Source organism: Lepidochelys kempii, chromosome 9 (genome assembly GCF_965140265.1).
Source record: "Lepidochelys kempii isolate rLepKem1 chromosome 9, rLepKem1.hap2, whole genome shotgun sequence".
NCBI lineage: Eukaryota > Metazoa > Chordata > Testudines > Cheloniidae > Lepidochelys > Lepidochelys kempii.
Window position 1 is genome coordinate 29,491,864 of NC_133264.1, and position 15,167 is coordinate 29,507,030.

General features: G+C 40.6%; 1 pseudogene; it reads right to left on the minus strand.

Annotated features, from left to right (window-relative positions):
- Positions 1–505: 505 nt before the first annotated feature.
- LOC140916971 (DNA (cytosine-5)-methyltransferase 3B pseudogene) lies at positions 506–14,685 on the minus strand (annotated as a pseudogene).
- Positions 14,686–15,167: the final 482 nt, after the last annotated feature.

Sequence of the window (15,167 nt, forward strand, 5' to 3'; positions counted from 1 at the left end):
TGCAATAAAGGTATGTCTACACTACAAAATTAGGTTGATTCTATAGAAGTTGATGTTTAGAAATCGATTTTATACAGTCAATTGCGTATGTCCCCACTAAGCGCATTTAGTTGGTGGAGTGCGTCCTCACTACTGTGGCTAGCATCGACTTACAGAGTGGTGCACAGCTATCCCACAGTTCCCTCAGTCTCTGCTGCCCATTGGAATTCTGGGTTAAGCTCCCAGGGCCTGATGGGGCAAAAACATTGTTGTGGGTGGTTTGGGGTATGTGTCGTCAGTCTCCCCTCCCTCCATGAAAGCAATGGCAGACAATCATTTCGCGCCTTTTTTCCTGGGTTACCCAGGCAGACGCCATACCACGGCAAGCATGGAGCCCACTCAGTTCACTGTCACCACTGCTGTTGTGGGCAAATCTACTGTGGGGGCTGCTGTGATCCACGTAGCCAATGCAATCATGGACGTTCTGTTATCAAGGGTAATGACTCTGGGAAATGTGCAGGCCCTTTTAGATTTTATGCGCATCATATTCCTGTCCTTTGTCACTGGTGAAGAAGTCTTGCAGCCATACATTCCAGTTCGGTTGGTGCTGTAACACCACATAGCACTTCTGTGGTTGACACATATAATAGCTCCAGGGCTCTTGCTCTTTCGCCTTGGCCTACCAGGACCGCCAAGCATTCGACACAGAAGCACCAGCAGCAGTTGGCATTGCTACACAGCAGCAGTCCTTGCCTTCGCAGCAGAGGGTGAGGTAGGACTGGTACCCGTCCTTGTTGTACATGTAGAAGAGCTCAAGGAATCGATCTCGGCAAGTCTGCCAAAGGCCCCCCTCAAACTGTGGGTGGAATGTGGCTGGGTTTTTTCTCCCGCATGATAAACAACTGTCTTCAAGGCTCCTGTTGCTGTTTGTGACTTCAGAAACCATTTGCTCTCTGCTCTGGTCCTCCTACACCCACTCCTTGCTGTTGTTGCAGAAGTTAGTTTTTAGCCACTTGGCCAGGGGTTCTGGGAACATCTTCCCTGCCTGGCTCCTAGCAACCTCCAGGGGATGGTGTATGGCTCATCGATAGGAGACCAGCTTATTAGATGTGGAATGTTTGAAATGCTGCCTAAAAGCCATCAGACCCATCAGCTTGTCTGCTGAAACCTCGGAGAAATTCCCGTCCCCAAACCATTGCACCCTGCACATTCTGGAGATTGCCTGATGTTTGGACATGACTCTGTAGGAGACGATGATTGCAGGCCACCAGGAGAAGCCCTTGATCTTCCCCCATACAAGCTCCCCAATTCCAAAATCTTTCCCATCCTGGTATTCCACCACTTCCCCTTCAACTCTGCTCTCCTGCTCCCCAGTGACGAGCTCGGGGGACAAGTTCTGGTCCTCCTGAGTGCTGCTGGCAGATGTGGTACTGCTACTGTGGGAGGACTCCCTGGAATCCTCCTCAGTGAGGTCGATCAGGGGTACCTGGACAGACATGGCCATCCTCCTCTTAGAGCACCGAATGGGAGCCAAAGACTCCAGGTCATTGTCTTCTTTAAGTTTCATCTCATGGAGAGTCAGTCCTGCCTGGCATATCATGCGAGCTGGAGACTTCTCCCTCAGGCTGCTCTCCCAGCCAGCAGCACCACGCAGTTGCACCTACCCCTGCCTACCTCTCGTTCCTATGGCTCATGAAGCCTGGACAGTAGTAAGGAGCAGTTCAACTATAGGCTGAGCAAGTGCAGAATGGTGGTAGAATGTGCGTTTGGATATTTAAAAGCTCGCTGGTGCTGTTGGTCAGACCTCAGCGCAACCAACATTCCCATTGTTATTGCTGCTTGCTGTGTGCTCCATAGTATCTGTGAGAGTAAGGGGGAGACGTTTATGGAGGAGTGGGAGGTTGAGGCAAATAGTCTGGCGTCCGATTTTGAGCAGCCAGACACCAGGGCGATTAGAAGAGCACAGCAAGGCTCACTGTGCATCAGACAGGCTTTGAAAACCAGTTTCATGACTGGCCAGGCTTCAGTGTGACAGTTGTGTGTGTTTCTCTTTGATTCAAACCCGCCCCCTTTGTTGATTTTAATTCCCTGTAAACCAACCACCCTCCCCCCTTTGAAATAAAGTAACTATTGTTTTGAAACCATGCATTCTTTCTTTATTAATTAAAAAAAATGAGATAATGGACAAGGTAGCCCAGGTGGGGTAGGGGAGGAGGGAAGGACAAGGCCCCATTGCTTATCGTAGCCACACTAAAAATCAAACTTTTTGAATGACAGCCTTCTGTTGCTTGGGCCATCCTCTGGAGTGGAGTAGCTGGGTGCCCGGAGCCTCCTCAGCAGTGTTCTTGGGCGTCTGGGTGAGGAGGCAGTGGAACATGGGGAGGAGGGGAGGCGGTTATACAGTGGATGCAGCGGGGGTCTGTGCTCTTGTTGGCTTTCCTGCAGCTCCAACAGATGCTTCATTATGTCCGTTTGCTCCCCCATTCGCCTCAGCATCATGTCCTGCCTCTGCTCTTTGTGCTCACTTAATTCTTTCCTGGCCTCTGTCACTGAATGCCTCCATGCATTAAGCTGTGCCCTATCAGTGCTGGAGGACTGCATGAGCTCAGAAAACATGTCATCGCAAGTGCATTTTTTGCGCCTTCTAATCTGCGATAACCTCAGGGACAGAGATGATGGGGGAGCGTAGAAACATTCTATGCTCTACGATTCTGGGGGGACTGCATGGTCACCTGTGCTGCTGAGTGCTGCTGAGTTTGCCACGCTGACCAAACAGGAAATGAAATTCAAATGTTCCCAGGGCTTTTCCTGTGTACCTGGCTAGTGGATCGGAGTTCAAAGTGCTGTCCAGAGCAGTCACAATGGAGCACTCTGGGATAGCTCCGGAGGCCAATACTGTCGATTTGCGTCTGCACCACCCCAAATTCAACCCAGCAAGGTTGATTTTAGCACTACTCCCCTCATCAGGGAGGAGTACAGAAGTCGATTTTCAGAGCCCTTTTGGTCGATGGAATGGGGTTGGTTGTGTGGACACAGTCTTTTTTAAATCAGCCTAACATGGCTAAATTCAATCTAACCCTGTAGTGTAGACCAGGGCTAAGTGAAACTCCACGTGGGCTCAGCAGTCGGCTCGTGTGCAAGGAATTGCAGGATTGGGGCTTAAGATATCTCAGGAAATCTGCATTTACATAAATGCATTTTCAAGTTTGTGCCAGCTATTTCAGTGTTGTACTATTTCTAAAGAATATATACTTATAAATACCACTGTCAAAATAGAAAGCTATTGAAGAGGGGAGGTAAAACACAGATGATATACTCAGTTTTAAGTATTTTTAGAACTTGGCAGGATTTTATTTCATTGAATCAATTAATTAAACATTTTTGCTCTTTTGGCTAAGGCTATGCTTAGTACTACCTTAATGTTTAATGCATCCAGTATCAGAGGACTATATCTACTTATGAAGTAGAAAGGCCCACAATGACCTAGTAGACCTTGTCCACCTCTACCACAATGCTATGAACTAAACGTTGTTTTAGTAGTGAACATTCTTATTGGTTTCACACAAAAATCTCAGAGTAGTGCAGGATTCAGCCATGCAGCTCTCATTAAAACCAAGAGCAGCTGTGAGGCTAAATCCTGTGTGACTCTGAAAAGCTAGAGATAAGTGTTGACCAGTTGCCTTTCCTTGCAGTCTTTTTTACTAGCTGGTCTAATGTATGATAGCCTGATATGTTTAACCAGGATGTATGAGGTGTTTTAATTTGTTGTGGTGTTTTAAGCCATAAACCTATGCTTACTGTTTTCAAAAACAGCACTATAATATCAGCCCAGATTATTGCCTAAGATTCTATACACATAAGGGACCCTCTGCAGACACACCTCACCCAGCCCATGTGGAGAGGGATGTCAGCCACAGCCCATTGCCTCAGCGCCATAACTGTCTTCAGACCCTGTGGATGGCCCTCAACAGAGCTGAGGATCTCCACATGCAGAGAAAGTGAGCAACTGGAGGTGGGAGGGGTCATGTGAAAAGTCGGAGGCTATGGTAACTTTTAAGCCAGTGATTCCTGTACCCCAAGCCCACTTAAGGAACATCCTTTATGGGGTACAACTCCCTGCTTTCACTTGGTACACTATTTTGGTGCACTATCCTATTATCACTAAAGGCTAAAATCCCTGGTTTAGTTAATAAGTGAAAATAAATTTGATTTCATTAACGTCCCCATTATCCTCACTGAATAATCATCAGACCAAGTGGACAACTATGGAAAGAGATCCAGGACTAGAAGAGAAGGGTGTTAGAGGTGATAATTGTTGGCAATGACAATGTCCACCAAGATCCTGCAAACACATATACACATGCTTAACAGTTACATACACCTTTAATGCTACACATGTGAGTAGTCACATTAACTTCAATAACATTGGCTAAGAGTGCTGGTGTACGGCAACATTATTAGTCCCTCAGTACTAAGCACTCACTTCTAAAGAAGAAACAAAAGAATATTGGACAAATCAGCCCCTTAATGTATATGCCTAGCTCTCCATTTAAGTCATACATGTGCATCCAAGAATTTGGGATACAGCTATATTTGGAATTACATTTTTAAAATGTTGTGACTATGGCATCAAACAATGTACTTCATTTATTTTGGATGCATTTTGTTCAGGTTATTTGTATTTTACTTGAATATAGACATTTCACACTCTGTAACCAACATCATTTTCTATGCCCTTAACTGGCCATTTTTCCCCACTATGTGAGTCTGTAAATTGAGAGGTTATAAAACAGTTAATTCTATTTAATTTTAAGCCATCATCAAGAAGGATAAACTGTCTTTCTATGTTTTATTAGTAAAATACATTATCTCATAATGGATGCATGAGCTATGCATGATTCAGTAGTGTTCAGATAACCTGTGACATTTTCCAAATGTCCAGGAAAACATATTGATTGGCTAATCAATGGTTAACAGTACGACCATTACTTATGTTTATTTGTGTAAATCCAATGGAATTATATCCTGGCTTATTTGAGTCAATTATTTCAAATATTTTACATAGAAAGACCTCAGCAGTAGATAAAAGGAATCATATTTTATTTCCACATAACATGGTCCAATAATCAGTTTGTATCCATGCATACTGTTTGCATCAATGATGAATATTTAAATATAATTTTCCATTTGTAGTTTCCAGTTTAATATTGTCATGTCTATCACATCTTCACTCTTCAATACTATGATTGTTTCAAGTAATGGCAAGCTCTTTAGTCATGTACATTTGTACATGTGAGACTCAACTTTATATTTTATTATAATGCTAAAATCTATATATCAAACCTTTGCATATTAGATTTATTAGCAACCCAGTCTCTTCAACCAGGTGTGCTCAACATTGCCTGATGTCCTATTTCGTTGCCCAAGAGTTCCTCCTGGACTATCAGCTAGTTTTACCTAGTAAGGGCATGCACAAGACCCATGTTGTGGGAATAAAAGGGATGAAGTTGCTGAATTTAACAGGAGAATTTGACCTGCCTCCAATGTCTGAAAAAGTTTGAAGACCCCCTCCCCTATGCCAAATGTATGCAACTTCCCTTCTAGAGTTGAGAAAAGAGGTATAATAGAACTGGTAATAGCTCACCTTACCTGATCACTCTCGTTACAGTGTGTACGGTAACACCCATTGTTTCATGTTCTCTGTGTATATAAATCTCCCCACTGTATTTTCCACTGAATGCATCCGATGAAGTGAGCTGTAGCTCACAAAAGCTTATACTCAAATACATTTGTTAGTCTCTGAGGTACCACAAGTACTCCTGTTCCTTTTGCGAATACAGACTAACACGGCTGCTGCTCTGAAACCTGTCAGAAAATTCAGAGTAACTATGTTTTAGAATATTTTATTTTCAACTCATGAGTAGTACTTGATATCCCAAAAGCACTCCTCAGCGAATATGAAATTATGGGAAATCACTATATTAGCTATTTTTACATGCATTTTTCTATTGTTCTTATCTTTTTTATAACTATAAAGAGACAATAGTAGTGCCTGCACTGTTAATATTAGCATGTCCGATGTATCCCTTCTATTCCTTTCATCAACAAAAAATAGCATTTCACATGTACTAACTTATGTCTCAGTCCTCTGAATACTTATGCATGTGCTTAACATTAAGCATGACTGGTCCCTTGAAAGTTTGTGGACTGGGGCATTATTCAGTACAGAAATGACATATATTTAAGGGACATCACTGCTGTGGGAAAATGATTTTATAGCTATTTTTCTAGTATACATTTGTCACGGTTCCTCCCCCACTCTGAACTCTAGGGTACAGTTGTGGGGACCTGCATGAAAAACCTCCTAAGCTTATCTTTACCAGCTTAGGTCAAAACTTCCCCAAGGTACAAAATATTATCCCCGTTATCCTTGGACTGGCCGCTACCACCACCAAACTAATACTGGTTACTGGGGAAGAGCTGTTTGGACACGTCCTTCCCCCCAAAATACTTCCCAAAACCTTGCACCCCACTTCCTGGACAAGGTTTGGTAAAAAGCCTCACCAATTTGCCTAGGTGACCACAGACCCAGACCCTTGGATCTTAAGAACAATGAACAATCCTCCCAACACTTGCACCCCCCCTTTCCTGGAAAATGTTGGATAAAAAGCCTCACCAATTTGCATAGGTGACCACAGACCCAAACCCTTGGATCTGAGAACAATGAAAAAGCATTCAGTGTTTTACAAGAAGACTTTTAATAAAAAATAGAAGTAAATAGAAATAAAGAAATCCCCCCTGTAAAATCAGGATGGTAGATATCTTACAGGGTAATTAGATTCAAAAACATAGAGAACCCCTCTAGGCAAAACCTTAAGTTACAAAAAAGATACACAGACAGAAATAGTTATTCTATTCAGCACAATTCTTTTCTCAGCCATTTAAAGAAATCATAATCTAACACATACCTAGCTAGATTACTTACTAAAAGTTCTAAGACTCCATTCCTGTTCTGTCCCTGGCCAAGACGACTACAGACAGACCCAGACCCTTTGTTTCTCTCCCTCCTCCCAGCTTTTGAAAGTATCTTGTCTCCTCATTGGTCATTTTGGTCAGGTGCCAGCGAGGTTACCTTTAGCTTCTTAACCCTTTACAGGTGAGAGGAGCTTTCCCCTGGCCAGGAGGGATTTCAAAGGGGTTTACCCTTCCCTTTATATTTATGACAACATTTAATTCTTTTAATGCTAAAATGAACTGCTTTATGTCATCTGCAGTATACCTGGAAAAGTGTAGCTATGCCATAGATTTTCTTTCGATCTGGTGAATATTTTCTGTGTTTTGTGAATTTCCTGGAATACCTCAATGATTTAAATTAGGCTTTTTTTCTTCTAACATAACTAACTAGAACCATAGCATGTTAAATGCAGTAAAAATAGATCAGCCTGGTTTACAGTTAAAAATCATTTATATTTAATATTAGTATTTCTATAGTAGGTTGCTGGAGGAATAATAAAATGGTAGATTGTTGTTACTGCTTTAGAAAGGGGGATTTTTATTTAAGCAAATCATGTCAGTGTCTGAAGCCTACTGGATTATCTTCTAACATATGGTAAGTGTTGGTTATGTGGTGTGCTGGCTTGCATTTCATTGTTGGAAAAGCATAGAAAACTGATTTTAGTATGCCTTTGCTCTTAGCAGCAGGGTATAATCATTTTTAAAAGAAATTATGGAATCAAGCATTAACATACTGTGTAAATTTAGGATTTATGGAAGGATGTCATATATCACACACATATATTGCTTTTGGATGCATTAGGAAATCTTCGGTAACACATGTCACTGTTTTGTAGTAGTGTAAAATTGTAACTATGCAAAAAAATGGAAATACTAGAATTGTTTTCTAGATTTTTACACTGTTAAATATTTAGTAAATATATTGAAATTTTAAATTATTTATTTGGTAACCGTTGAACACTTAAGAATTCTCTTCTTCTAAAACACCAATTATTATTATCCCTGATAATATTAGCTAATCCCCAGGTATTTAACACCTTAACACTTGCCATTTTTCTAGGATTTCAGTCATGTGACGGGAGGGTAGGAAGTGCTGTGCAAGGGATAATGGAGGGTTTCTGACAGAGAGGGAAGAAGCCAGTTGGAACTCTTGGGAAGAACTAGTCCTGAACTGATCTCCTTTCTTTCAGTCCCCCATCTTTCCTGAATTACCTTCCTAATGGCTTCCTTCCCATGCTTCCAGTTCCTGACAAACCTAGGCATGGTGGGAATGTGCAAAGGTGAGACAAATCAGGTGTCTTCCCTTCCCCTTGAGATTTTGCATTGGCTTCTGGTCTCCTTCAACACCTCTTACAAAATAGTGACATGTTGGATCTCTTAAACCTTCAACTACTAACTATTCCTGGAAGCAACTGCCATGACCAGAGGCAGTTTCAATTATTTGAAATTATAATGTGCCATGTCAGAATCAGCAATCACATCAACTAGCTTGCATAGTTTGAAATGACAAAGGTAAACACTGAAAAGTAAAACCCTTTCTGATGACTCGCACCCTATATGGCTCTAGCCTACCACATTTACACTGATTGTAACTCCAATCTATAGACATCCTCTCAGCAGTGACTGGGAACGTTACAAATTAAAACTATTATTAGAATCTGGGCATTCAAAACCCTTGGACATTCTCTTGCTTCTTGAAACGAGGGGCACTTTTTATTTTCTGGATATGCTCTTGAAGACAATAGATAGAAGAACAACAAAAAAAACCCAGTGTATGAAAGAGATGTTTGCAATATCTGTCCTCTTGATACCCATACAGTATCTCTTCTGTTACTTCACAGGCAGTTATTTGTATCTTTTCAATAGAAGCAAATGTCTAGGAACTTGGATCAGTTCACAGATAAGTCATCAGTTTACAAATGTGACAAATATGACAAGAAATATGCAAGAAATTTGCAAGAAATATGACAAAAGGCAATGCTGAGGAAATTTCCCACTGTGCTAGAGAGGGCAGAGTGTTACACATCTCCCTTTGGCCATTACCCCAGCCTCACTTCTCTTCACCCTTTATTGACCCCTTCCTTGCCTCTGTCCATGCCAGCATCATGTAACACAAACAGCCCTCCACTGGGGAATCAGAAGACAAAAATTAGTCCTCGTACTACCAAATTTGAATAGTAGTTTCCAACGATTAATCCGTGGATAGATGAAAATCCAGGTTAACAGGCTCTAACCCTAGGGATCATTGTTTAATGGGCAATTCTGTAACATATATCTGATATTTGCCCCAGACACAAATGTAGACATTTATTCTAATGATTGTTTAGAATTCCCCACTGAGTTACGTCTTCTAGAACAGTGTTTTTTAAACTGGTGTCTTCAGGACAATGGTCCTGTGGAGGGACTTCTATTACAGGTGTTAGATCAAGCCTGGAACTTCTTGCTGGTTGTTTCCCAGGACTCTTCTTCGAGAAGCTTTTTGACTAGCTACATTCAATTATCTCTACCTCTCTACAGCCTATGTTACTGCTTCGTGTCTTTCTTTGTCCAGTGTTTTGTGGGTGTAAATTCATCTGTGCTCAATTCTGTGGACAACTCCAACATTGGAGAAACAGTTATCTCATGGAAGGGAAGAATCAAAGTGACCCAGAGGGATCAGAGAGCTGGGAAATACTATCAATAGGAAAAGAAACAATACTAATAAATGTTGAGTTCTACAAACAAAGAGAGCAAATACCCAGGACAACAGAAACACAAAATGGGGGTGTGCAACCAACATAGTCATACCCTTTACAGAAAAGTGAGTTTGTTTTCATTTTGTCTCTTTAATATGCTCCTCATATTACATTTTCACATAACCAAGCACTATAGCAGTCATAGGAGAGGTGTGGAATCTTGATTGGGGAGTCAGGAGGGGAAACGGCCCATGAAAGGACTTTGATCTTATGTTACCATAACATAAAAAAGCTAAGGATCAGAGGGGTAGCCGTGTTAGTCTGGATCTGTAAAAGTGGCAAAGAGTCCTGTGGCACCTTATAGACTAACAGACGTATTGGAGCATATACGTCTGTTAGTCTATACGGTGCCACAGGACTCTTTGCCGCTTTTATAAAAAAGCTAGAGAACCATTGTTTTAACATGAAGTGTCAGGACCCTGGAATTTTTACTGACTACAGAATATTCTTTAGATCTGACATGGTTTGCTGTTCGGGGAAAACATCCTTTGGATTCCTGTGGCCGTCTCCTGCCTCAGGTCATGAGGGTGTGGTGTTCATAAGAAGGAGCTTTCTTTCTCCCCATTCCCCCACTTTTCTGGCTCCTCACTCACACTCACATGGTCAGTTTTGCACGACCAGGAATAGACTGACACATCTGCCACTTTTCTGATCTATTAAATCATTCTGAAAATGCATTTGTATCTAATTAGAGTTCATTTTTGGCTGTCTTCCATGCTTGCATTGGTTTATTTCCATATAGTGAGATTTCAGGGTTGTTTGTTACTGCTTATATCTCATGTCCTGACTAGACAGCCACATTATGTTCCTCAAGTATCCCTGTTAATAACTGTGGTTTGACCCATGAACTTAATTTGCTGACAAATTTATCTTGGGATAGTGGATAGCCCTTCCTGGGTTATATGGGTTATATGACTAAAAATGGAGTGTAGAATAATTGTTTCCCAGCTGCTCAAGAGGTAAGGCACTTGTTTACAAAAAGCCGGACAGCGTAAACTTGATCATGGACCTAGGCTGGCCTGATTTCATGTAAAATAGACCTCTTAATTTTAGAGAGGGCACAGAAAAGCCATGCCCCTTGGTTGGGTTTGTATTTCCAGTGTCACCAAGGTGTTTCATCAAATATTATTCATCAAGGGGGGCATTTGAGCATCTGTGTAGGGACCATTTAGTTTATAGATAGGCCAGATCCACAGAGTTTGAATACGGTTCTACACTTTCACAAAGTTTGAGGGTATTCTGGTCTGGGGTTTTGAGTTAAGTCCATTTCTAATTTAGTTTAGTTCATGGAGCAAGAACCATCTTCCTGTACTAGCTAACTGTCTCTTATTATTCCAGCATTTCTTTTACTATTAGTCATGTCTCAACCTCTCATTCTCCATGTGACAATGTCACTTCAGGCATATGCAGAAACCTTGAAACTGAAAATCATCTGGTTTCATAATATTAAACAATGTTAAGAAACAAATGGAAATTAAATAGGGTAACACGATAGTCACATATATATTGTCCAATAATTTATATTGCAATTTAAATCCTTCTTCTGTTAAATTATTTAAATCATTAAATATATTATATCCATTTGGACAACATAGTTGCTTCGGAAATTATTAGTACCACTTGCATGAAACATTCCTTTGTATAATTAGAGTTTTTAATATGATTTCTGGTATGCTGTATAAACGAATAATACCTTATCAGCTATGGCGAATTATCATTTTAACTCAGGATTATGAAAGCATGTAAAATTATGCATGTTCAACAATGAAATTTCCAGGAATAGGCATTACATTTACAACTCATTAAGAGTTAATGACTGTTACGTCCTGAGATTTTATGGAAAACTGGGATATTATGATCCCAAGCTTCCTTTGAAAGTTCATAAATGATTTTATTTTAGAATTAACTGAACAAAATAGCTTTTGACTTTATGAAGCTACCAGCATTGTTGGCATTCCAATGTTATGAGTCCTACAGCTGGATTAGATCAATTAGCCCACAAACAGAACATTAAACAAGATTTTGCTAATATTAGTTCACACAGTTGAATTCTGTTACAAAATGAATATTCGAAGGGCAAACAGCAACACATTTTCACTTGTAGATATTGAGTCTGAAGCTGGAATTTGAAGCGTAAAACATTTAATAGTGTAACCAGTTCATCCTGCTCATTTTCCTGAAGCTCTATTAACAGTTTATTTTTCCTTTCTCATATCCTTTCCTAGTTATGATTTGTTTAACTTCAGTTATATCATATACAACCAACACTTCATAGAGCTGTGGTGGAATAGGGGAGGATGACAGATATTTTGTAACGTTAAAATAATTGTAGTTGTATTAAAATCATGACAGGTAGCTTATGTATTAGCAATTTTTAAAATGTTGCACTTTAAATTATATTAAACATGATAATGCTGCAAACCCACATTTGCACCCCAAGTTATTATTGTCTTGGTTTACAGACAAGCACATGGAGCCAGCCAACTGATGGTTGCACAAGGGAGTGAGAGAGGGCATGGATCCTCTACCCTATGCTTGTTCACCCTGTACAGGGCCCAAGCACAATGGATGAGATCTAGCTTCTCTTAAAATACATTAGAAAATTACCACTAACTTAAGAGGGAGCAAAACTGGGCCCAATGGGAGCCATTAAGCTGAAGTCCAACAGCTCTTCAGGGTTAAATCTACAGACAGCATGAGGAGAGGTGAGGGGATTGCATGACCACAATTTGGCCCATACACTCCTAAGACCTTCATATTCATCCTCTGCCCAAACCAATTGACACCGATTGTTTGAATGGGGACTGCATGATTGAGGCCTTTAATATTACCTTTTACTTTACAACAGGAAACTGGAGCAATACAGAGTTTTTCAGGATGTCCTTTTCTTCAATATTAATGTCCTGACTTACATTTCAGTGACTTTTAATCAGACTTACTATGGTTGAGATGCAAAATGTTGTCTTTGTCCTTAAGACCATGACAGAGAATATTATCTGCATTCAGATGCTACTGGTTTGTGGTATTTCAATAATAAAACAGCAGGACTGAAGGCTCATGATGAGAAATCTGACTAATTACCTGTTAGATGATAGATGGTTGTAACTCGGCAGTGCCAGTCACTGAAAACAAAACACTTCTAGATATCAATCAGCTTCCTGACAAATTCAATTTCCATCACATTCAGTGGACAATAAATGTGAATTTTACCTCTGCAGCTACATAGCTTTGACTTTTAACTTTCAAATATGCATAATGATATTTTAATAAAGTAGAGATTTTTTAAAGTAAATTACTATTTAAATACCTGACATATTCATATTTCAAGCTTAAAGCTGGTGGAAATAATTAACATTGCAAATCTGTCTTGTGTTCTACTGCAGAGGGCAAGGTATAGCAGTTTTTCTGTTTTCTCAGTATATTTTCATTTAAGGCAAATTATTCACAACAACTTTAATGGATATATTCACTCTCTCCAATTTCTTTTTTATTTTGTTGTAAATGAGTTGGGTTCACATTCTGTATCTGATTCAAAAGGCAAAATGTCCAATTAACACCATCACATACCAGCATGTGGGCAGAGTTAAAACAAAGAGGGACTGAAGCATGGAAATAGAGCATGGGCTTGAAAAAACACCTCTCCTCTTTTTTCTTTTTCTTTTTCTTTTTCTTTTCTTTTTTCTTTTATTCTTTTGAGGACTGGTTGCATTGTCAGGCTTGTCCAGCTGAAAACAAAGTGCCTGATTCTCATCCCATTTGCACTGGTGTGAATCAGGAGACGCCAATGAAATTAAACCAGTGTAAAATCTAGGTAAGTGAGATCTGAACCATGCCCTACAGGTCACCATTTTGTTGCATTAGGGATAGTAAAATGAAAGTTCTGGGAGGGAAAAAAACTTTGTTTAATATCCACCCAAACTTTTTTTATAATTATATGTATTATAGTAGCACCTTGTGGCTCCAGTCATGGCCCCATTGTACTTGACATGTACATGCACATAAAAAACAAAACAGTCCCTGCCCCAAAGACCTTACAGTCTTTGCATGTGGAGAGAGACACGTGGGTGGACAAAGCAGACAAATGGGTGGACAAGGTACAAGTGAAATAATTATGTTTGGTGTAATGAGTACCACTGTCAAAACATCGACAGTGAAGTGCAAGCAAAGCTTGGTCTCAGTCAATGGTTGCAGTGTTGTATATCTGTTATTCTCTTTTACGATGTACTACATATATATTCCATGCATATAAATGTCACATATACGTCTTTTTAAAAAATCTAGACTGTGGCCCTTATGTGGCAGATATTCCTAGCTGATCAAGTGTGATCTGAAGGGGAGCTGTATTAGGTGACCAACCTACTCAGCTGTGTATGAGCTGTGGGAAGCTTTGTCCTGTGCAAATAAGATAATTCTCAAGTGAGTAGCATCAGGGACCTGCTTGTTTCTAAGCATATTGAGGGGAAAGATAGAAGCAGTGGTGTGAGAGTTTGGGGAGGGTTCCCAGCAGCAGGGGGACACACTGGGCATTTATTTATTTCCAAAGCAACTCTTACCCTTTTCATTTCTCCACTGCTGGAAATCAGCCTCATGCCTTACCCTGAACTCCCCACATGACTTTCATCTCTGCTTTTGGTTCTCCAGCCAACTCTTGGGCTATGAATGAGCAAGGAAGTGGTGGGTCAACCACCTGGACCATCTGACTGCAGAGTCAGAGTGGGCAGTAGTGTGAAATCAGGCCATTGGCAGTTGGCAGACAAGTAGGAAATTGGAAGGAATCAGCCCATGGGCAGAAGTCAGGTTTGGATTCAGGAAGATGAGCCCCAGAAGTTGTGGGAAGAGAATTATTTGGTGCATTAAGAGTTAAAATAAGTAACATCCACTTAGTAAGTCCTAGCCATTTTACCTGAGGATGTTGGGTCATACGCATGTCAGGGTCCAAATTAGCTTGTTGAACCATAATCAGAGCATGATTAGCCAGATTTAAGAGTGGGCCACCAGCAACAATCAGCCCTAAGCCCTGATCCCACCCACATTGTATTCAGTGGCAAAACTTCCATAGACATCAGTGGTGCAGGAGCAGGGGCCCTAATGCATAGCATACCCAACAGACTAGGGCCCATGGAGCTCAACTAAACACAACTTGCTGACTTCCCATAATGTTGCATGCTACCAACATGTATGGATCGCTTTTGGCTGCCTGATGTTAAGTTTGGTGTAAATGATTTTGCAATAGGAGTTATAGACAATTTGCCCTTCCGACCACATCTTTATCTGTATCTGCAGCCTAACATTTTGCAAGTAGATGTTCTTTTCCAATTTCTTTTCTGTCTTTTCTGAATTTTCAAGGACCATTTCTACTTTCCTTTAAGAAAGATCCGTTATTAGAACTACAAGAGCTTGTCTCTTTTGCGTATACTTTCTTGCTACTACACTAGTAGA